General features: G+C 35.1%; 2 long non-coding RNA genes and 2 pseudogenes across 2 annotated transcripts; all 4 read right to left on the bottom strand.

Annotated features, from left to right (window-relative positions):
• Positions 1–8611: 8611 nt before the first annotated feature.
• On the bottom strand, positions 8612–13156 carry LOC147511127 (uncharacterized). Its single transcript, XR_015219211.1, has 4 exons — positions 12966–13156; positions 12827–12882; positions 9176–9217; positions 8612–8993 (listed from the first exon to the last, which is right to left on the bottom strand). It is a non-coding gene; the product is annotated as an uncharacterized LOC147511127 (long non-coding RNA).
• On the bottom strand, positions 11503–12784 carry LOC147511128 (putative alpha,alpha-trehalose-phosphate synthase [UDP-forming] 7 pseudogene; annotated as a pseudogene).
• A 3593-nt stretch (positions 13157–16749) lies between the features above and the next one.
• On the bottom strand, positions 16750–20451 carry LOC147511126 (endoglucanase 3-like; annotated as a pseudogene).
• Positions 20452–22885: 2434 nt separating this feature from the next.
• LOC147511125 (uncharacterized) lies at positions 22886–24434 on the bottom strand. The gene is made up of 3 exons (XR_015216940.1): positions 23941–24434; positions 23683–23808; positions 22886–23012 (listed from the first exon to the last, which is right to left on the bottom strand). It is a non-coding gene; the product is annotated as an uncharacterized LOC147511125 (long non-coding RNA).
• Between the last annotated feature and the right edge of the window lie 1121 nt (positions 24435–25555).

Genomic DNA, 25555 nt, shown 5'->3' with positions numbered 1-25555 from the left:
AAGTAAACTTTTGTTTCTTTGAGAATAGAGCTAGCAACATGCCTCCGAGAGTTGGAGCAGTTTTTTAACCTTCTACAATTTCTCTCCTTCTAAATATGACATATTATGGCGCATACATACAACTTATATATTTCTGCTAACGATGTATGTTTCCCGCAAATATTGATGATATCACACCACTCTCCATTAGAGGCATTCATTCCCCTTCCCAAGCCAATTTCATGCTTAACTACTGACCACATATCTTTAGAGTATTGGCAATCAAAGAACAAGTATGTGTTTTGTGTTTTCCCTTGCAAAATCACAGAGACAACATAAAGATGTTGTAAGGACTTTCTTATGGATAAGTCTATCTTGTGTAGGTAGACTTCTGGAGAAGAGTTGCCACCCATTAAAATAATATTTTGGCTGAACTAGCTTTCCCCAAACCAATGTGCACCAATTTGATTTGCTGCATTTTCTTCTTAATGCCTGGTAAGCTACTTTTAAGGTAAGAACTCCAGAACGTGAGTTCAGCCATACCACCCTATCCTCATTCAAGTAATTGTTAATATATGTGGCTAAGATAATATTCTTGATGCTTGCTTCCTGGAGATTCAGAACATGATGATTCCATTGGCTGTTTGAAATAAGAATACTAACCTTTGCATTCAAAGGAAAATTCCAGTTATCTCTTGCTTCCTGGAGGTTGATCAATGGTTCCTCTCCACACCATGGATCATGCCATAGAAGAGTCTGATTATGTGTTGATATGGTATATCGGAGAAGCTTCATAGTATATTTTTTGTTGTTCAGGATACATCTCCAAGACCATGATGAGCAATCCTTAGGCACTGACATAGACCAGAAAAAAAAAATCTTTAATATGTTCAGCCCAAGTCCATGCGATCCACAATCTTGTTTCTTTGCATGCAAATTCGTAAATAAGACCACAATAAGTTGCTCGATTCCAAATGATAGGATCATGTATTCCAAGTGCTCTTTCTTGTTTAGGATATTGGATATTCTCCCTACTTGATTGGTGCCTCTTCTTCCCTATTTGAGATCCATTACATAAGAATCTTGTGCAAATCTGAGATTCTTTAACCAAATCCCTTTTTGGAAGGATGAATGTCTTTACCCAATAAATGTGGAATGAGGCTAAGATATAAATAATCAGTTGTAGTCTTCCAACATGAGTTGGGAATCGATTCTTCCAATTCTCTACCTTCATAGTGGTTTTTTCAATCAAGGGTAAACAATCCTTGATACTGATTCTAGCAGAGACTAAAGGCAATCCCAAGTATTTAATGGGAGGAGTGACTAGCTGCATGCCTAGCAGTTGAGCTAATTGAGTTCCATCTTCATGTGAAATGCCACCATTGAGAATGGTGGATTTGTTTAGATTCATTTGTAGCCCTATTGCCCAAGAGAAAGTAGCTAGAATGCCTTTCAAGGCCAATGTAGAATCCATATCCCTTTATGAATATAAGAACATCGTCAGCGAAATATAAGTGAGTGACTTTTGTTCTCTTGCAAGATGGATGCGGATTGATAGTCCTACTAGGCAAGCCTATAAGTCAGAGAGAGTTTAGAGATTCCATGACTAACACAAAAAGGTAGGGTGACATTGGGTCACCCTGTTCCAAGCCCCGTTTTCCTGGAAAGAAGCCCGGAGGTTCTCCATTGAAGATAAGAGAATAAAAATTAGTAGTAAAACATGCTTTGATCCAAGTTTTAAGCTTGTTGAGGAAGTTCAACTTGTCAAGCATAAATGAGATAGAGTCCCAGTGAACTGAATCAAAAGCCTTTTGAAGGTTCACTTTTATAGTGCATCTTGGGGTGCCATGTTACCTCGAGTAGCTTCTGAGCATCTCATGAGCTAAAAGTTGATTGTCTTGGATACTCTGACCCGGAACAAAAGCAGATTGGCTAGGAGCCACTAAGTCATGTATTACATGCTTAAGTCTGTTAGTTATGACTTTAGTAAAACTTGTAAATGATATTAGTACAAGAGATAGGCCTATAATCACCGACTTTCGATGGATTCTTCACTTTAGGGATTAAACATATGAAAGTAAAGTTTCTGCATTTTGGAATAGAAAAGTGAGAGAACATGTACTTGACTGCCTTGATGAAATCAACTCCCACAATAGTCCAACATTTTTTGAAAAAGAATGTATTGTATCCATCTGGTCCAGGTGCACTATTGTCCTCAATATCAAATAGTGCTTTAATAATTTCAGCTTTTGAAACTTCCAACTTAATAACTACCTTCTGATGTTGTTTTATAGTGCCTGTTACTTCGAGTTCTTAAAAGAAATGTTCATTGATATCTGCTTCATCTTGATGCCCCAGTAACTTTTTATAGAAGTTCAAAAATTCTGCTGCAACTTGGTTTGTATCATTAAGAGTTCTCAACTGACCAAATACAATTTTTGCATTTTCTTTCTTTTATAGCGCTAAAGAAATAGGCATTGCATCGATCTCCAAACACCATCCAATCACAATCAGTTTTCTATTTTAGGTCTACTTTCTCCATCTTTGATAAATCAATATATGTTCCCCTTGCCTCTTTCTCTTTATTCGCAAGTGTAATGTTAACTAGATCATCTTGCAACTGTTGTTTCTACCAACACCAATGTAATGCCTTCCTAGAAGTTATAGTACAAAAACCATATATTGCTAAAATCTAAAAGGGAAATGCACTTTCTTAGAATCATACCAATGTACAAACATTATAGAGTGGTCTGAGATTCCAGGTGGTGCAAAGATTGCTTCAGTACAGAAGTGGTTGTTCCAAGCCACATTTATGAGAACTCAATCAATCTTTGACGTCTTCCTATGTGATCCTACTGCGTTGTTTGACCATGTGTAAAAGAAGCCTAATAATTTCATGTCTGCAAGGCCAGTGGTGACTATGCAATCCATAAACTCTTCAATCTCCTTCAAATGAACTAGTTCACAACCAACTCTTTCATTAAAGTACAATACATTGTTGAAATCTCCCATGAGGCACCATGGTATGGTTAAGTTGTTATGCATTCCTTTGATACTGTTCCATATAACCTTTCTTTCATTGGGATCATTACTTGCATATACAACTGAGAGTTCATACACTCTTAATGAAGATAGGATTCTCACTAAAACATGTATATGTTGCTTACTCTCTACAATCTTAGTGACCTCTAAATAACTTGAATCCCAGCAAATCCACACCCTACTATTAGAATCACTATCATAGTTCTCAGTGTATTTCCACCCTGGGCAGCACATATTTCTGATAAACTCAAAATTATCCTTTTTAACTTTTGTTTCAATCAAACCAAAAAGACTTAAATGATTCTCCATTTTTATTTTATTAACTTTTTGTGCCTTTTGTGATGAGTTAATCCCCCTAACATTCCAAACTGTGATTTTATTCATCATTAAGAAAATGTTTTAGAGGAACTCTTACCTACCCCCTTGGGCCTACCTTTATTCTTCTCCTTTCTTGCTAGTTTTTGCCTGTCTGGTAAACTGGAGGAATCAGGTAACTCTGATAATTTCTTATACATCACTATAGTCATTGGTGTGAAATTCAACATTCCGACAACATCGCAGAGGAGTTGTCGATCCTCTTGAAATTCCCCTCTCTTCACCACAAAGTTCCTTCTATCATCTATATCTCCTTCAAGGATTTCATCTTCACCTTCATTAGTGTAAACTACCATTTCAGATGTTTCGAATTCTGTCCTAACCTCTTCGAATGCTTCTTCTTGATTATTAGCATTTGTGATTCTGTGAATGGAATTAAAGCAAGCTTGTTGACTTCCTCTAAGTGTTCAAACTCTATTTCATTATGTTCAAATTACACCTCGAATCTATTTAAATGCTTGTAGTTCCTCATGTACTATGATTTGAGCTTCCTCTTGAATTTCATCATGTGTTTTTTTTTTGATTCTGTCCCCTCCATAATTTGAGTCGTAATTGTAGTTGCATTTGTCTCATTTTCAGTTGCTTCTTGCACTACATTAGCACCTTGATAAGTAGCTTCATGTTGCTCATTGTCATCAGTTATAATAACCGGTGCATCCTTGTATTGACCCTCATCAAATGTTCTTCCATAATAATCTCTTAAACAACTAGTTTGCCCCTATTGTGCATTCTTCTTAGGAGTCCATCTTTGTTGTTGCTTTCTCTCTGTTGTACCTTCTGACTTGATAAGCACCAAAACTATAGTTTAAACTCTTTAATAGTATTTCATTTAAGCCAATTGTGTTATTAATAATGTGAGTTTATCATTTACTTGTTTTTATGTATTCCGTGCTTTGGAGTTAAATAAGTGTTAAAATGATGTCAATTATGCATGAAAAGAAGGTAAATTAATTACTATGTGAGAATCATGGAAAAAGCCAAGATTTATGAAGAAAAAAAAACTCAAGTCAAAGGAATCAAGCGAAAGTCAACCCATATAGAAAATTGTTGAAAAGTCTCAATAAAACTTCAAACTGACATATATTTAAACTTAGAGCTCTGATTGAGCCCTATTTTATATCAAAATGACCGTCTCGGAAATAGCTTTCTAATGGTCTAGTCCTCGACCCATATGGTATATTATAAAGTTAACAAAAAAGGGCGAAACAAGAAAATGTTGAGATTTAGCTTAAGTTAAATTCTATGTATTGGATCCTAGTGTGATTTTGAAGCCTATGAAGAGATAGAATTTCGACCATAAGATGTGAAACCCCGCCTGTTCACTATAAAAGTAGTGGTTAATTTCAAGCTTAGGTATCCATTGTATTATCCAACTTTCGTTTAGTTTTTAAGGTTAGAATTAGGGTTAGCCACCATAATCATCTTCTTCCTTCACCTTTAATAAAGCTGATGTTAGCACTTTGATGGTTTTATATCTATGCAAGTTAGACAACCATTTACGTACCAATATTCAATGATTTACTTTACTCACGGATTTCGTGTGTATATTTCAAGTAAGGTGTTCGTCTAACCTTAAAACTAGGCTAATGTCACAACTAGAATATGTTCAAGGTAACTATTGAGAAGAATTTTTAACTTTTTATTTTTGCTTCTTATGATAACTTAACATGCAAGACAAGGAAAAAAACGAAACTTTAGTAGTTTAAACAATAAAACTAGAGAGAGATAAAGATAGAGGATTAATCCTACTCATACAAAGTCTAGCTATATATATTTTTTAGAAAACAGATTACTACTATGTCTAATCCGTTTTGGGTTCATAAACAAACCTGAAATGGACTTGAGGATCGATCCCTAGCAAGATGTACTCATCTCGGAGTCCATCTTACTAGCATAAGGAGTTGAGCTGATATTTCATCTCTAAAATATCATCTCAACTCCTGCCTTCATCCTACATCAACCTGTCAAATAGAGAAGTCTTAATTCTCCAGGGTCTCGCATTCGCGACTAGCCTCAGTGTCACCTGAGTCGCGCACGCAAGTTCATCTCGAGCTCCAGGCTTTTAATTTGACCTAACACTACCATTTTGGGGTAGGATGTTAAATGAGTCCTAAGTTTCTAAGTAGTGATTCTGGAATCTAAGAATACATAGCCTGATCCTCACATGAGCATCATTAACCCTCCACCTTGGGAGAGTTTTAGCTCATGTTCATGGGATTGAAATGATTATGCAAATTGAAATTATGCTAAGTTAAGAAAAAAAAATAGAAGAAAAGGAATGAAAGACCTTATTTACTTGAAGAAAATTGATTTTATTTGAAAGGAACAAAAGCTTTCCACCATTAACATTATTATAAGATAACTTCAAGCTTTTCCTAAAAATGAAAACAAATGCATGAATGGAATTATTCTCCCAAATCCCAAATTCAATACATATGAGAGCATTCTCTCATTTCCCACGTGAAAGCATCTCCCACCATTTACTCATATTTAATTCCATCTTATCTCCAAATCATACAAAGCCAAAATTAAACACTATTTGGCACAAAAAGTCTAGTCAAGGTAATTAATACATGCAAGGTGTCAATTTGTGCAAATAATTTGGCACTTTTGTCTTGACTTGCTCCATGATTGATGGCTCATCCCTTTTTGTGGGCCTGCAAAGTGGGTCCACGTGTTGTGTCTAGTGGTGGGTCTGCAAATCAATTTCTGCAAAATTTGGCCTGAGGTAGAGCTTGTCGTACTGATTGTCTGGCAGCTTACTCACTGAAATCAGAGTCCATGTTCAAGATATATGAGCTTCAGAAGTTTGATGTTTTTCTGCACGTAATTCCGTTCTGATTTGATTCTCTCATGTTTGAATCCCTGGGCTTTAATCCGGCTTTGTTGAGTTTCACATAGTCTGATTAGGAAGACTTCAGCTATATACATTATTCCGTGCTTTAATGCAGGGTTTAACCATTATTTTCACGTTAATTGCGAAAACCGCAAAAGTACGAAAATCTAATTATTTCATGATTATTAAACATATAATTAACCAAATTGCTATGTCTCTACGGGGTTTAATATTACAATTTTAGGTGCTTATCAAAAGCTTCTATATTTATTCTTCCATATAACATAATGTTTTCTTTTAATCATGTTATTGTGGTTATTCCAATGACATTAGGCTAATCTTCCCATTAGAGGGAGTGATTATGAAGCATAATGAAGAATAGATTGTTAAATTATAATTATTCATTGTGTATGTTTTAATCGGTTTAGTTTCTTATGCATGTTTAGAGATAAAATATATATTGAATTAAACCAAGGATTATTATGATTGTAACATAGATGTTTAGTTGTAATTATCCTACATGCTAATAATAATGACTATAGAGATGTAGGTTGTTACTAGGAATGATAAAGTTTAAGGTTTTAGATTGGAACATTGCGAGAAAACCTAAAAATGATTACTTTTCAATGAGTAATTCGATTTTTCATGAAACTAATTATTAGGTGGATTATCATTCTCTAGCTCTAGTTTCTTTTCATTCTCATATCATATTTTAATTGCTTATTTAAATTAGATTAAGAATATAATCATTAGTATATTCGTAAAACAGAAATCTCTCAACATAATATTACTCTCACTATTTTCTACTTGATTTTATTTAGTTGAATTTCATAATTCTTGATAGTTTAAGAGTTGATTCAAACATTTACTAGATCTATATTACTTAGAGAGAGAGAGAGAGAGAGAGAGAGAGAGAGAGAGAGAGAGAGAGAGAGAGAGAGAGTATTGATGTAAACACGTGTTTGTTAGATTAGGTATTAGTGTTTATGCATTAATATTTAGTGAAGTAAATTTGTGTTTATCAGTACTCTAGCTGGTTTTTTTGTTTCAGTAGTTTTAATCTTCTATGCATCCTGTTTATCCTTGTTTTTGGGCAATTTTCATATGTATGCCCAAAGATGTTACAAGCTTTACATTGCTCAGGAACCAGTCATAGTCCAAACTTATATCAGCATTGTTCCCTTCTCCAAGATTGACTAAAATAAAAGAGGGAAATCCAAAGTTAATATCCACAACCACGCATACCCTTGCATAATTGATTTTTGTTCTTTTGGTTGTCGCATTGTCCATTCAAATAGGTTCTCCTAGGATGCTAGAAACGATATCAATGCCATTTTTGGTCCACAACTACTTTGGGAGGTTTATCTTGATCCATACAAGGAGGGCGTTGAGTTTGTTTCTTTGCCTATCAACAACATGTGACCAAGATCTCACCCTTCAACATGCCTATCAACAACATGTGAAAATTATGCCTTCTAAGAACAAAGGACCATGGTCGAGGATAGTTTGCCTGTCTTCATCGTTAAAGAATTTGAAATAAAACAAATTCTTGTCAACAATCATATCGACTCCACCCTTCAATTTCCACTGTTTGGACACTGCATCTTTCACAAAAGGATATGAAAGTCGTTTTTCAATAAAGAAACCAACTACATAATCCTTCAACAGATCCAGTCCTCCAGAATATTGATTGTTAATAATTCATATAAACGCCAAATAAATAAAAATTATTTTTCAACTCTATTAACCTAACAATTCCGGTATGATTCAACGTGATCAGGGATATGATGTCAATACAATCGGGTGAAGGTAAGAACCAAAATTTAGGGTGGGCTTGGGTTACTTGGTTAACAATTTGGTAAGTGTGCTTAGGCCAAGCCTTTAACTGGAATTGTACCTCCCTTCATATGTTTGATGTTTCCTGCTATCAAAACATAGAAGGGAGTTTCGGCATTATTGAAATTTGAAGAAGTGTGCCAGCTTTTGGGCATATTCGAATACGGTTTCTGTTAACAATTCTCAGTCGCAGCATCTGACCACAACAAGTGCTCAACTCTAGAATTCTAACAGTTGCCTGATTTTGAGACAATGAGAACAGGCAGGGTCTAACTAATAGTTGTTTTTGTAGGTCTGGTTTTTAGTCCAAGTTCATTAGGAGCCAGCGCCCTATTTGGCCTGCACATAGCTCTGCCACCGGTTTTGAAGAGGGGGTGGAGGATTGGAGGTGGAAGAAGAAGGCAAAATCGGTAGATTAGTAATTTGATACCAATACCCAATTTTTCTTTACGTTTTTGCTTTCATAGTTGTACAAGATTAGGTATTACGTTGTGTACAAATTAGGCCAGAGCAAACTAAGTATTATAAAAATTGCAGTAGAAATGAAATTCAAAGGATCACTGCTACGCGGGTTCGACCCTGCCCGGTACCAACCAACAATGAAAATGTATTTGGACCTCAGTAAAGTCAAAATACCAAGATATGCTCAAAGATTGTTCACGTCACTACATTGATGTACGAGATGGCAGAAAACTACTTGCCAAAAGGAATTAAATGCAACTCGGCCCTCTAATTCACAGAGACTAAACGAAAGATGCCAAATGCGTTCACGTGTTTTGAAAGGTGCACGTGAATAACGTGCACACATTCCACAAGGACAACCAGACCTCCTACAACAGAGCACTCATTTTTTTCCGCTTTTCTTTAGTCCAGCGCCACCAAGTGACCCCTTTTGAGCTGCCTTAGCTCTCAGCTCTTTAAGCGCCTGCCCATTATCCAAATTACTCCGTTAGTTACCACATATGCTTCCTATTATCCACTTAATCAAAGAGAGTGAAAATACAGTAAAAAATTTTATCCAAATTACTCCGTTAGTTACCACATATGCTTCCTATTATCCACTTAATCAAAGAGAGTGAAAATACAGTAAAAAATTTTAAGTCTCACCTTCTCTTCATCTTTCTTCTTCAGCAGATTTGCCATATCAGTCTGCCAAAAAATAATTTAAAAAATATATAAAAACTATTAAGATGTAAAACAATCCCCAATTATATAAACTTGGGTACCCTATAAACTTGAGGGTTTTTTTTATCTACACTCCCATTTGAAAAAGAATTAGACTTGCTCCCGACTCACTTTCGCCGTCTCAGCCAATACATTTTGATTGTTATCTCATGGGCAAGACAGTTGAAATGTCTTGAATACTTTTTTGTTGAAAAATTACCAAAATAACATATTGGTTTTGCAAAACCCAATTTAAACTAGAGAGTATACATGACACGTGTCAATATCTAATTACTTACATCCAACGGCCTACATCACTCCAACTCATTACTAATTAAACCCTAAACCTTGAGTTCATTTTCCCCAACTAATTAAACACCAATTTTATTTGAAATCATTAAAAGTAACACTTTAATATAGATAAAATAATGGTGGGTGTTCAAGAATTTGAAAGGCTACACGTAATAAACATGTATGCATAATGACTAATAAGAATGTGTATTAACGTTTCATAAGTTTGGGAGGCATTAATAAAGATTATTCAATTGTAATGGCAATTTGGGGCATGTCTAATAACACATAACATTTTTTTTGGGGGGGGGGGGGGGTCTAATTTCTAATTTAAGATTTATTTTATAATTGTTTTTTCTTACTACCAATACTCCTCTTGTCGACACGTGTCTAATGTATTAAGTGTTTGTGACCGTTAGATTAGATATAACGAGATGTTGACACGTGTCTCTTTCTTTCTCAAACATGAAAATGGGTCTTGAATTGGGAACTCTAGGGTTATTTTGATAGTTTACAACAACAAGGGTATTCAAGACATTTCACTGCCTTGTCCACAGAGATAACGGTCAAGATGTGTTAACTGAGACAACAAGTTAGTAGGGGAGGGGGGCAAGTCTAATTCTTTTTTTAAATGGGGGTGCAGAAAAAAAAAATGCCCTAAACTTTATAAGCAATCTTCCTGTAGTGAAACAAAATATTAAAGAAAAACAAACAAAAATAATCCAAATTTGGCTATCTTCACCAATCCATGTTTTTTTTAACCTTTCTGTCCCGATCCTGGTACCAGACTTGCAAACTTGTAGATGGATAAATCATCTAATTGAGCAAAAAAAAATCCCTTTAATCAACACAACTCTCACGCCCTATCGATTCATATTTCTAATCTGTAAACAATGGGGACATGATCCTCCGAAACTGTTAAAGTGAAACTCTTATACATAATGTACATTGAGAATTAGTTGAATAGAGAAATCATTTCCCGTAATTGTGCAATTATCTTTAGAATCTCAATCAGACCAAAGCTTAACTGCTAAATTTTCTTACAATAATTATATTTGTTTTTTTACTAGTAAAATTCACTTCATTAATATGATGAAATTACTGTGGTACAAGTAATAGGCCACATAGCAAGGAGCTAACTACACAACGCCCAAGAAGATCCCCTCTACCCGTTTACAAGCCCTATCCAATTTTACAGGAAGTATCACTAGAAAGAGTATACTAATTTACCATAATTTGTAAAAGTGTAATCATACTTACACCTAAATTTGCATATGGTTATAAAACTTGTAAACAGACTCCATATAATGGAAATACAAATCACGAAAACAATTTAAAACTTGGACAAAATCGAGAAAACTAAATAAATATAAGTAACAATAAAAAGAGAAAAAGGATAGACATGCTATATTCCCTGATCGTATGTTTGAAGTTAACAAAAAAAAAATTATCCATAAGGTTCTAAACTTCCCAATACTTGTTGGGCGACACTCAATTGTCAAAAACTGGAACCCTTTCGTTTAAAGTTTTACTTTCATTTCTCTAAAATTTTGGATATGATGTCTCTTTTGCCGGCGGAGTATGTGTTTCATTGATTCAGTTTGTTGCGCACCTGCGTTATATAGATCCGTTTTCTTTAGCTTGCCCTGCTACTACATCAACTGTTCGCTCACCCTTCGCTTCTGAGGGTTGAGGACAAGACATGAGTAGTAGGCTAGTTGCAATCAAATCCAATGTGAGGGGGAAAGGCAAGGTGGCATGAATTGGATTTGTATATAGTGATTTTTTTTTTCTACAAATTTTTTCATAATAAAATTTAGGGTTATTTAGAGATTGGTCCTACTTATTTAGGGGTATTTAGGGATAGGTCCTAAAACTATCGATTATTAGGCTTTAATCCTACTTCTATCGATTGACCTTGAGTCGTCTCAGTTGACCGTGGTCAACCCATTTTATAATAATATATTTTTCATTTTTTATCAAAATGGCCAAACTACCCTTCCCCAACACCTTCTCCTGAAATGATCTCTACACGCTCTCTCCATGTCCTACATGAAGCTCCAAGACCAGTAAGCCACATCATGGGTACTAACATACCTATAATGCTTCTCATGTCGCGAATCAAGTTTCTGCTTCGACCATTGAGATTGCATCATTCAATGCCTCCGACTCAACATTCCAAGGATTAATCCGAATAAAGCCACTAAGTGAAGGAGAACGACCAATGAATGCGGATACTACTAACATACTCTTTTTTTGGGAAGATTCGAATCAACTAGATTGAACCGGATACACCCTATCGACACACAATGTATTCTTAAGGAGTAAGATTCATCCCTTCCCTACGGTACCAGAACAACAACACATTCAACAATGGCGTAGAAAGCCATTCTTTCACTTATCGAGGCAGCTCTATCGAGAAAGACTATCGGTTCATAACCGGGTTGTCCAAATTGTTCGTTGATCCTCTCGCACGTGGCTTGTATCTCGATCAGTATTGCATGAAGGCCTCGTCCTCTTCCTCTAGCGAGGATTTGCAAAACCCCCGACCAATCTGACCCCTCCCGCCAAATTTGGGTGCTTGCTAAGCATATGCTCCATTGCCAATAACTTCAAATTAATTCCTTTGAAGATATCCATATCATCCACACCAAGCAACACCGTTTCCCTTCAAATTCTTTGCGACTCTTCTACCCTCCACTCCTTATCTGCGAGACTCAATCTGATTCAATCGACCCATGTGAACCCTAACCGCATGATCTTGATCCCAACCATTCTTCTGCAATTACTTAATCCGATATAACCTCTCTTTGACTGATACTCCAAACCCAACATTCGACTACAAATAAGAAAGGAAATGTCGTGCGTAATCAAAAGTGTGGAAACCAATCAAATCTGAATTCAAAAGTGCCTTGAGAATCTCCTCTCTGACAGGAAGAGTCTGATATATCTCAGACGAAGGAAACGGGCTGTGCAAGAAGAACCCCATTCTCAATCGAAGAAACCGCCTCCTCAAGAATGTGGGCAGTACCATAGAAGGGTAGTTTGGCTATTTTGATAAAAAAAAATGAAAAATATATTATTATAAAATGGGTTGACCACGGTCAACTGAGATGACTCAAGGTCAATCGATAGAAGTAGGACTAAAGCCTAATAATCGATAATTTTATGACCTATCTCTAAATACCCCTAAATAAGTAGGACCAATCCCTAAATAACCCTAAAATTTAAAGCTCTTCTAGAAAATATTGGGAGCTTAAATTTACATCCATATTCACAAGAGAAAAAAACAAGTAATATTACCTCGTCGTACTCTTTCTTATCAGCCTTGGGTTGCTTCAAAGGCTTTGCTTTTCCACCTATAACAAAATTATTATAATTAGGATTTCCATAAAAAAACAAAGAAGAGAGAGGAAGAAAAAAAGGTGACGTGATAGTGTACCTTGCTTGGACGACATATTTACGCGGCGCGCAGGAGGTGAAGTACTGACTGATTGAAGAAGTGCACAAAGACTTGTCTAGGGCAACCCGAAAAATCAACGACAACTCTCCACACGGAAAAAAATAACTTGGTTTTTGGTAACTTTTACAGACTAGTCTCCATTTATAGTGTTGCCCTTCGTCTTTGATTCCTGTTCACTACTCTAATGGGCTAGATGCCTAGATCCAATAAGTTTTTCCAATCTAAGCCCAAACCAACCTTGGACCTTTTTAGTAACGAACCTTTTCTGATTTGCCGACTGTATAAACTTAAAATGCTATTAGTGGCAGGTCAATATGCAAATAATGCAATGCACAATCAATGCATGTCTAGTTGTGAGATCCGACAGCCGCTCATAAAATCACACACCTCTTTCCAAACCGAGCTTTGTAAAACATAACTTGTGTATCACACTATCACTCTCTAAGGTAGTATCACCGAATGACTTAATACAAGGTTTAGTATGCTCTCCAAGAAACGCTATGATCCCATTGAAAAATAATAAATGGTTCCACAATGATAACACTAATTCCCCATATAGACTAGAGCTAATGGTAATTGCGTAATTGGTCTTCTCTTCTAAATGTTCTTGTTCGTCCAAGTTACTATTGTTAATTTGCTATACTACTTTCCAACACTATTTTTCAGTCGTTTATCATAGTTTTTCTTTGTCAATGTTGTGTAAGCCAAGTGTAATCACAAATTTGCAAAGTATAGAAGTTATTATCTCTCCTTCTCGTGTTTTCTGTATTGAGACGAGCAGAGTAGTACAGGACAAGAAAAACTGTTTAGGCATTAACCTAGGAGACAAGTTAAGCCATTGGTGGCGATAGGCTCAATGTTGTTGTTAACAAAGCCCATAGTCTAGTTCACCAATAAACAGCATTCTTTTTTCTAATTATTTTCTTGGTTCTCTAAACAGATTGTAGAACCTCACTTAATATTCATGGCCTCATGGGTAGACAGGTAGCTGTGAATTGCTAAGGATTGGCCGCCAGAGCAGACATGAATTCTCTCACTCCCCTGCTTTCTACTCCTGTCAAGATTATCCATCTCCGTTGCAACATGAATCTCACTTTTCATTCAACGAAGCCATGGTATGTTAATCATCTATAGATGTCTCATATACAAATTATTACTGATAAGTGTGACGACAAATGTATGTCCTTTAACTGACGGTTTAGTGTTGTTGCAGCCTTTCATTCTTTTGATGATTAGATCGTTGGTTAAGTTCGTGACAACAATAGTGAATCAACCAGTGGTTTCGGTCACTACTATATTGTACCACAGCGACAGGCTCCCTAGAAACGAGAACTTGGAAAGATTTATTCGAGAGGATTTATTTGACGAAGAGAATTATTTGGTTAATTTCCTCATCAACCTCTTGAGGTGTTTGTGGTAGAACCGTAGAAGGTGGACATTGTACACATATTTGTCTCATATGGTAGTATGGCCAGCAAACTTATCGGTTTACACCATTATTAAATGGTAGAGAAACTTGTATTCTCTGGGATGGTGGAATGAAAACCTTTTTTTTTTTTACTTCTAGTGCTTTATATTAGCAACTAGTTTTCGAACTCGTCCTACGAACGGGTTGCGTTTAATGATATTGATTAGAAAAGGCTCAATTATTATTGGTTCATTAATTAATTATCATTAACATAATCTTATTTGAATTTATCATACAATGTAATTTTTTTTTTAAAAAAATCAATACATACGACATATTACATATATATTGAATTTAGGAATGAATAAATAGATTAGTTTCTTTCTGATGAAATCTTGTTGTCTTTCTTGTATACTTATAATATATAAGGAGTATCCTTTTTAGTTTTTGAAAGACTCCAAACTCTCCATTCACTTAAAGCTCTTGTTAGGCTTAAAGCTCTTGTTATGTTTTCTACTTTAATGGGTCTGTTGTTGCAATTGGATCATTTTATCAAGCGACTGTGTCTTTATCCTATTTATAATCCCTACACCATATTCATTATGTACCTCAAGAAGTGCTACAATCTGCCTTCTCATCCTCATAGCATTAGAGTTAAATTAGTTGTACACAAATTTGAGTTCTGAGCAATAGTTTATGGAGACCAAGGGCATTTATGCATTGAAAAAAGAAAATATGTAAGCATCGCTGGTCTTCTATCTTCATGTCCATGTTGGCGGCATATACATCTTTTTTGCCATGGGTTAACTTGGATTACGCATACATTGAACTACAATTGCTTAAAATACAGTATTCAGAATCAGTCTAAACTTTTACAACATATATTGTACTACAGAAACTCATATATGGGATTATCATTCCATTTATGACAGAGTAGTATATTTAGATATAGGAATAAGTTAATCTCTCTAGTTATGCCTGATTAATGAAAATGCATTGTTTTTTTTTTTTTTTTTTGAAATATTTAGAGGGTTAAGGCAAACTCACACCGAAGGCTTACAGTGCCCGAATGCTCATCAACCTCAAAGGGAACCTAGCCTGTAGGCTTTCACCAATGCACCCATTTTGAGTAGACCCAACCGCCTCCACCTTGTCCATGAAGACTTACTTTTACTCCTCGGTCCACCTAGAAAATGCATTGTTGCCTAGAAGTCTAACGCCTTTTGAAGCTCTGGGCTATCAAAGAGATATACAGCAAGTTAGCTAAGCTAGATATATAAATAGATGCATAGGAATCAAAATGAGAAAGTTAGTTTAAGGGCATACTATATGCTAATGCTGCAATGCTTAATTAAGATTTGGTTATTTTGGTTATTTGTTTTTAATTTTTAATGTTGTGATTGGTCTAAAGTTCTAAAATTCAACTATATATTTTCTTATGACTCCAAATGCCAATAAAAAGCCAAGAAGGTGATTGTCAAACTACAACCCCATAAAACTCATGACACCATGAATTAGTGAAAATAATAACATGATCACAATGGCTTAGAGAACATCTTGCAAAGATAAAGAACTCATGAGATTCTCGAAAATACCCATAGAAAACCCCATTTATGTGATTTTCAACTTAATGCCAAGTTGCCAACTAACACAAACAAAACAAAAGGTAAGAGAACTTAACATAACACAAAGGTAAAGAATCTGCGATTTACAATAGTAATTAATCATCAAACATTTAACTGTTTGATTTCAACGGTCGCAAAGGTGTTACAAAGTTTGCTACTAATAAAAAGGAGAGAATTGGAAGAATTTGATCGATGTTAACTACGAATATAGACCTTTAGTTACACTTTAATACAATGTGTTTATTACAATTTGATATATTCTATGCACTCCTCGCAACTTACTTTTGGAATCTTCATTAGTTTGTCTAAAATATCATAACGCAGAGTTGAATCACAAAAAACTAAACATAAATATACAATTAGCAAATTTAGAAGTTATCAATCTCAACTTTCTGATGTCAATTAATGAGAACAAATCATTAGGAATAAAAACGGGCATAAAGACTTTGAGAATGAGCAACACCGCGAAGAGTCTGGTGTAAAACTTTCTACATAATCATATTATAAATTAGAAGTGAGATATTAAACTACAACATCATCAAGACCACTATCAATGATGAATTCAGTACTTCTGTCAACTAAATGCTTGATGGTTTTCAAGGCCAATAGTTATGATTCTGTAACAAAGGACTCTAATTCCACAAAATGCAAGATCCCACTTCCCAGATCTACCAAATAAGCACTAACAACAACCCAAAAGGCAAATTGACAAAGTGCCACTTTTTAAAACTTAAACTGACTTGTTATTCTGATCTGGACCACCGACAACAAAGACAATCAAGATGTTAGGATTAGGATTAGATGAATAGAAAAATGGATGAAATCCACCATCGTATCCTATAGTTTGTGGGTGGCTTATTAAGGAGGGCAAAGAGGATCCCCTGTGGTGAATTCTCCGTGGGAAGTCTGGTCCATAACCTACCATATATGACATCCTTAAGGGGTTCTCACCAAGAATATAGTCAACTTGCACATGACATAACAATGGTTAGTCTTAACTTCATGCACCAAGTACCATTAATATGTATACAGGCGTTTGCATATGCCTTCTTTACGTATACACAAACATATGTAAGTACAACATGCCTGCCTCTTTGCTAGGTTCCTTAGGGTGCTTGGTGTGACCAACATGTTCCCATAATTAAAAGTTCGGCATGCAGAGAGCGTGTATTTTGCATATGTATCGAGTAAGAAGGTTATTGATGTAACATATTGAAGATTGCTTTGACTTAATTTGTACATGAGACCCCCTGCAATTCAGATTATTTTATCATTAGCTAGTTATTGGATGGAAATTACTAAGAGCAATGGACTACATATAACTTGTTTTAAGGGCCTATGTTCTCTCTTAAAGAACAATAATTACACCTTGTTTCGATTTTTTTTGCTCCGTTGTTTTGGTCTCTAAGTGCCAAACTTGTATTAGTTTTGAATTGTTGGAACCATTTTAGTGGTATCTGAGCACTGATCAGTGATGTTCAATCCAGTTTCCAAATTGTGATAATGCAATGACCTTTTATACCTCTGATGTATTGTGTGCTTGTGGAGGGAGAGTTCGGTAGAATTTTGCACATGAAATCTTCGGCTTGCAGTTTGTATTGCTCAAAGGACTTGTCCTTACTCAACAAAGCTCGGTAAATCCAATCAAAGAAATATGAAAACTGTTAGATCGATGAATCTTTAGCAAGCTTCCTATTAAGACACATTTCACTTTCATATCACAACAGTATGTATGATATGTTTTTCTATTTTTCTTGAAACTTACTCTTGATAGAAGAACACTTCCTCCAGCAAATTTGTTATCCCAACCAAGATATCGGTTCGTCAATACCCCTAATGATTTCAATAGATTGAGATAAGAAACATCATTTGTTGCCCTTAGCGATAAGCAGCTCCCCATATTAGCTCATCCTGGTAATTTAAACAATCAAAAATGTTAACCACAAAAGAATAATCGTTTATGCTTCAAAGAAAAGTGGTAATATATTGTTATTTATGTTGGGATTTTAACCATTTGTAATAGAAATAAGATCATTTTTTCAGTTAGTGCCCCTTTACTAAATGTTGATGTTAAAAGTTCTTTCTTTTAGACCATATGCCTTTAGTGGAATGAAAATTTAAACAATTACCTGATATAAATATTGACAAAATATTTTAAATACATATAAACTTCTTACCTTGTATCCCGAATATGAGTAGTAAAACGGGTACACAGCTGAACCAAGTGAGTCACTATATGCACCTCTGTACTGCAATGCGACTACAGAAACAGAGTAGACACTTCGAACTGTGTCCATGTCCTCTGGCCGCTCCCAACACTTGTGATCAACATTAGGATCACCAACTCCTACATAAAGCTTGCTTGGAGTAGCTGTACCACACTTGAGAAGGTAGTCTGTTGCTCACCGAATGGCACCTCTAGCACTTCCTAACTGGCTCCCCAGGCGCCCACCATATTCCAATGTACTCCATGACAACATAGTAGTTGTGAATGACATGGGGAAGTTGAACTTAACATTGTCTCCAGCATCATAGTAACCGCCTCTTATATCAACCTAAATATCCAGCAGAGAAGATGTTAGAGATACAATGTCTAGCAACAACACTCTCCGCATAAACTGAATATTTAGTACGAAGACAATGTGGAAGGAAACTCGTGATTTTAAGCAATAAGCACTGAATGCATGATATTACTAAGGGAGAAGTAAACAAAAACAGCAACACAATGATGTAATGTGTGCGTAAAGCCATCGATATTCGAATTGGACCTCCATGTGAGTTCTTGATCTGGGGGAAGGTTTCCAGACCTTTGGCCCTGAAAAAATAAGATAGCTTTGGATAGAGCATCCTCGTAGTTGGGATGCCCATCAATCTAAACACCAAAGAAGAAAACAAATAAACCAAAGAAGAAAACAAATAAAAGTAGGAAGAAGAGAGACTTGGAAGTTCCCCTTCTTCCCTCATCCATTGGTAATATAGTTTTTTTCCCGCTAAATAGGTAATACAATTAGTACTTTAGGTACATAGCAGGATCCAACTATGATGCTTGTATATAGAAAAGTTGGGAATCCCAATCACTAACGCAAAATCAGGTTTTTTACTCAAAAGCATCCTTTCTCTTGGGTTTGCAACTATTCTTATTAATGGATGAAATGTTAATCAAGCAACCTCTTTAATCCACCCCAAGTTGGTAAAAACATATAAATGTTTCATGTGCTCATGCACCAAGTTTCATAGGTCACTGGACATTGCACAATCTCCTTATACTACTGTATAGAGTCAATGTTGAATATAGAATCACCCAAGGATCTTTAAGAGTTTCAGTAGCGACCATATGGTTCTTAGCAATAAGGATTAACAATTGGAAACCAATTACATCAATCTAAACCTTGTTAAGTACAAAAAGCAGCAAGCCGGCCATATGGTTCTTGGCAATAAGGACTAACAATGGAAAGCCAAGTACATCAATTCTGAAGAGCTATGGTACCTTAATTTTCTACTGTTGAAATGAAGCAGTTAGATTGATCAAAGAACGTCCTACGTGGGCTTTCAACCCCGTTCAAAGGGCCTTCTTTAACAGTTATTTAATGTATATGATTGATGCACGGTTTATTTATTGGGTGTTGGGTACCTCCTAGTCCTAATACTTCTAATGGAATTGCTCTTGATCACTAAGCCATGTATCCATGAGATAATGTTGAAACTCAATAACATGAGTCAACCACTTCCACATATAGTAGTTAATACCTTCCACCATCTCCAAACCATATGGGTGGTGCAATGGACACATCCCACAATATTGTGTTTAACATTTTACATATATACAAAAAGAATAAAATAATAATAATAATAATAAATGATAGGCCTAACTTAATGCATTTTAATAACATGGGCTAAATGTCTATCATAAACTCATAGGTTCAAAAAGCTGACCTGATTCATTTGCATTGAATGAGAACGACACTTCATAATCTTCCTTTGCCATTGCACCCCATGGATCAGTAGAATTGAATTTCAAAGAAATCTTATGTAGTAATAGTTTCTCCTTCTTATCTCTTCTTGACAATTACCTACATTCTCAAATTAAAAATTTGCTACCGGTGTTATGCACCCATTCTTCTAATTTTTATTCTGGAAATTGCTAAAATGCGTAACCAATCAGTACCCATTCTTCTAATATTTAGCCAGAACAGTGATCATTTGTCTTGATCAATACTATTTAGGGTCAAAAGTATCATATCAAAAACTATAACCAATTTTCTTTAAAAAATACTTTTGCGTACATGCATCAAAACCTTCCCAACCTGCTATTGACAATACCAAATGTCCACTCCACTAATAAATACCCAACTCTTCATTTGGATGCATGCCTATACAAAGACCAACTGACCTCAAAGCAAAAGGTATTAAACTCGCTTTTATGACCTCCCATGTATTAGACTCAGTTACAACATCAGAGATTTGTTTTGCAATTTAGAAACATATAAATGATCCAGAAAAAGGCAGGGGAAACATCACTACAACAAATAAAGAGTCATCAATGTAATGCATTTAAAACCAAAATTTACCAGGCTAAGCAATTAAGTGATCATTTGCATTTACAATCTTCATTCTTGAATAAAACCTTACTAAGAGAGCATAAATTAGTGGTCTGGTGATAGGGAACACCTCCGTGAGTAGAAATAAGCTCCCATTATGTCCTTTCAAATTAATTGTAGATAGTAGGTTTCTTGACTGCAAGATATGCACACAAAAATCTAAGCATGAAGAACACTGCCTTCCAATGGTAGCTTACAAACTATACTTGTAATATGGTGTCTCAGGTCAAAGGCGTGTAAAATACTGATTTTGGTATTCGTCAATGATTCCTCTAGCAAAAGTAACATATTGTTTTAGCAAATCTATTCAGTCGAGGCTATGGTTTTTAAATTACTATAATTTGTAGTGTTTATCAATAAAATGACCAAAAAGTGAATTTTCTCGATAGATTATCAAGAAATAAGCAAACTCTATCTTACCTATCTTATAACAATTTAGCAATGTTTATTAGCTTAAGGAAACAAAAAACTCTAACATAACAATAAGAGAAATGTTTAATTATAAAGGACCAAGTTAATATGTAACTTACGACTTAAAGGATCACCTCAAGGAAAGCTAGGTTCCTTTCCATTACTTTGAAGTGTACCAATTGATCAAGATCGATTTAGTATTGACTACCTGAAAACCACATTATGACAGAAAATCATGAGAAGAAAAATATATAAAATTTATTCCATTTATAAAAAAAGGAAAACAAAGGATAAAATAGGATTATAAGATTATGAATCTATCATTACTTTTGTATGCAGCTCGAAAAAAAATTAAGTTCCTCAAGAAAAGCTGAAATATTAAAAGGCGCAATCACCAAGCAAGCACTCTATTGAAAACAGATAATTCGAATAAAAAATAACTAAGCAAGAAGAAGCTTGTATGAATGGAAACTAATTTCTTAGCACAGCTAGCTAGGTAATCAAAGTGAACCAAATACAACAAATGTGAGCAATATATATCTGAAATTGGGCGTAGCTAAGAAAAAAAAACCCAGACACATAACCGATAGAATGACTCAAACAATTATATGAATGTGCACTACTGGAAAAAAATGAACTACATACTTAGGTGTATTAGGACTGAAGTAGAGAAACATTAGAAAAACCACATCACCATTGTTTTAATGACAATGACAGATAATATTCGCATCTGAAATTCATCCATTTAGATAAAGAGATAATTTGGCCTACCAAAGGGAAATGCTACAACATAATAAATCAGTAACCTACCGTTAACAAAAGAAGTTTAGAATTGCATCTTAAAACCTTATCGGTTTAACAACGGTCATTTTACAAAAGAAAGGGTCAAGGGTAAAACAATATAATATAGATTGGTTATGTAAATATCTAAGGCCTAATTAATCACAATACAATAAGCTACCAAGAACAAAATAAGTTTTGAACCCATTCAAATAATTGATATCTGCTATCATAAGATGGAAAAAGAAAATTAGAAACTTCTGGATGTACTTCTAGAAAATCAAAAGGTTTTCTTGAGTAACCAAAATCTCCTAAGATAGAAAATAATAGCAAAAGTTTCAAGGGATATTGTTTACATTAGACTTTGACAATCATTCGGGAAAGAAGCCATGGAATCAATTCAAGTTGATCATACATGTTAACTTCTTAATGTGCATAGTGAGAGATTCAATGTAATCTAGTGCATTAGTCCAAATTTATTTATTTCATAACCTATACAAACAACTTAGCAACTTAACATGTTCCTAATATTACCATACCCTAGCTCAACCTATCAAGTTCCAAAACTTGAGAAACTATATCAATAACCTATATATGCACCACCAATTCTTATAAATGCATCTATGTCTTGTGATTATTGTACTTTATCGCAGGAATAAATGTACTCAAGCTTCACATTATACTAATAGAAAACACAGTAACCACCTTTCATTTGTCTAGCTCTAATATATTAAACTATAGTTTCAATCCTTCAAGCTTTCTAACGTCTGAAACCGTATAAATATAACGTAGCACCCATGTAGAGAGTATAGAAAAACATATTGACTCGCACGAAAAGTAAAACAGGACATCCTTCAAGCTTTCTAACTTCCGAAACCGTATAAATATAACGTAGCACCCATGTAGAGAGTATAGAAAAACATATTGACTCGCACGAAAAGTAAAACAGGACCACTGGACATTATATAATAACTGAAAATAAAAAATCGTGCCTTCAAGCCATTGCTCAATTCGTAAACTAATCAAATAATTTCAATAGATAATAACCAATAAAAATAACTAAAAAAAATAACTGACCTGAGGTTTCCAAACCTAGAACACTGACTGAATATGACCGTTGGCGAAAAATAGCTTCATTGCCAAGATTGATGAATCCCATAATAACTTACGGTGACATTCCCCAACATTATTGCAAGTTCAGTTGCTGGCAATCATGTTTGTGGAGGAGGTATCATAAGTATAAGGCTTCAGATATAAACAACAACAAATTCAATTCAATTGAAAAACATGGATGATAAAGCAAAACCCTCATGGATGACTTCATTCCTTGCGAAATTCATGAAGAAGACCCTCGATTGAATCAAAACCCTAACTTCTTAAACCCAAAACCTCGTTTTTCAATTGGGAACTTGCAAAAAACCAAAACTTCTAAATATTTGTGTGATTGACTGTCCCTAATATTTGTGTTAATAGTTTGTTTATCGACCGAGAAGATGAGTGTTGAGGCGATAGGGTAGATTAGGTAGTGTTGTATTTCTGGGTTTTGTTTCCAAAATAAGTAAAATACATCGAGTTGGGGTCTCTTTTTTGAAGGGTTAAGCACCTAAACCTCCTCGGCCCCGCGTGGACAACCTCAATGAGCTTGAAAAAGGACTGTTTATATATATCTACACTAAACAATCAATTATCAGCATAAACTAAAGCACATTTTAAATATTTAAATAGGAGAAAAAAGAGGTTTCATATGTTTTGAAGTTGTGGCTTGGGTAAAGTAATATGAATCAAGGAGCACTAAGTAAACGAATATGGGAAAGTATGTAGAAGGAGCACTGTTTTCTTTGAGAAGAATATGGTGAAAACTGAAAATAACATACCTTTTAGCAGCAAAAGTAAGAATACGTTGGCGAGAGCAACCTTCCTCATCCACACCTGTTACACTGTTGATCAGATCCATGGCCACGTTGTTTTGGACCATATATTGTTGGTGAATGTTATCTTGACTGAAACGAAATCTAAAACCAACTATTATAACGTGACACAACAGATATAAAGCAATCACAAAAAAAATGATGTTCATAATGCTCAAATATTTGAATGGAATTGAAGATGCAAAAATCTAATTAGAAAAGGACCTTGTGTGGAGAGGTGGCATCACGACTTTCAACTTCGGAAGCATTAACCGTAGTGAGAAACTCACCATTATTACCATCTTCCTTCAACTCATTCAGCAATTCCCACATCGTAAATGTTCGGCTTCCTTCGTCTTTACGGATCTCAGCATGCTCCGTTTTTTCAATCCCGTTTGATTCGATCTTGTTTGGATCCGAATCTTCTTCAATTCGTTAACTACTTTTGGTTCGTAATTCAAATTTTGGGAAGAGGTACGGTGGGTTATAGAATAGTGTTTGTTTGGGTTTTCTACGTGAAGAAGAAAGTCAGATTTTGTGGAGTTGAGTTAAACTTCCTTTTTTTTCTCCACTTTTTTCATAATCCCCATATGACGTGGATAGCCTCAGAGTACTGGAAAAGGGACTGCTGCTGCCTCCATAACCTTGCAGGACAGTTCTTTATGCTTTCAGAACGATTTGCACTTGTTGAAGAAGAATTTTTATCTGCCGAATCAAGAGACTGCTCACATAGCTGAATCACCTCTTCATATACTTCGTAGCTATTAGATACAGTAAACAAATATGTCAGTAATGCAAACTGATATACTTGTTGTAAAATAGATATGATTAGCAGGCTAATGAATTCCAAGAGTAAATGTATACTGATTTCTCATTTAGAATCTGAGTAGTGAATGAAATATGAACACACCGTCGAGAAAAAGCTTCGCCTTCATTTCAATCGATCTCTCTGAATAAGGACTTATTAAAAGCGCTGGGCAATTAGTTGCAAAGCACCTTCCGCGATCATCCGATGTTCTTATGTGCAAAAGCTCAAAGACAACGATTAAGACATCACCTACTTGCTACCAGGTTAAAAAGGAAGAAACCAAAGACGTGTCACTACATTTGTACACAAAAGATATGATCGGGTAAACTATACATCAAGCAAAATAAAGTATGAAAAGCCCGATGCGAATGGTGATTCTATATGTTTTGATGTGCAGATAGTACAATAGGTTCTTAGTCTTCTTCTAGTTTATTGCCTTCAGCTTCTTTCTCAAAGACTAAACCTTCTTTCAATTTAACTGAGACTCGTCAAGCTTCCGCAATGTGAAAACGGAAAATCAGATAAAATCTTATCATAGCTGTCAGTATAACAGGGTGAGTTATTACAGAGTGAAAATGCTTGCTAACTTGAATTGTGCAATGTGCAGCTGTGATCTATGACTTGGTCAAGATATTCATTCTTTACAAAAGAAAAGATTTCAAAGAAAAATTTATTAAGTGACACTGTTGTATGTCAAGATATCCAATTAGCATAATGAACTTTGATGATCTCTTCTTGTACAAAAAAAATCAAAGAAAAATTGTTGAAGAAGCATAATTGCTTTGCAATTAAACTTTATGTTTCAATGTTCATTTGTTCTCATTATTACTGTTTTTATTTATACTCAAGAAAGTAGCCTCCCTAGATATTAGAAGACCAAAAGTTTTTATCTAGTTAAAAGTTTGGATGTCAGCATCACAAATATATGAAAATGAAAGATTAAACTCACGAAAGACGGATGCACATACTTGCGCTTTCTGCAGACCGTTAGAAGCTTCTATTACCAATTTATGATCCAAGCACAGATCAGCT

The sequence above is a fragment of the Coptis chinensis genome, chromosome 3 (genome assembly GCF_015680905.1).
Source record: "Coptis chinensis isolate HL-2020 chromosome 3, ASM1568090v1, whole genome shotgun sequence".
Lineage (NCBI taxonomy): Eukaryota > Viridiplantae > Streptophyta > Magnoliopsida > Ranunculales > Ranunculaceae > Coptis > Coptis chinensis.
Note: the sequence above shows the minus strand (reverse complement) of the source record. Positions and strands in the feature narration are given on the sequence as shown.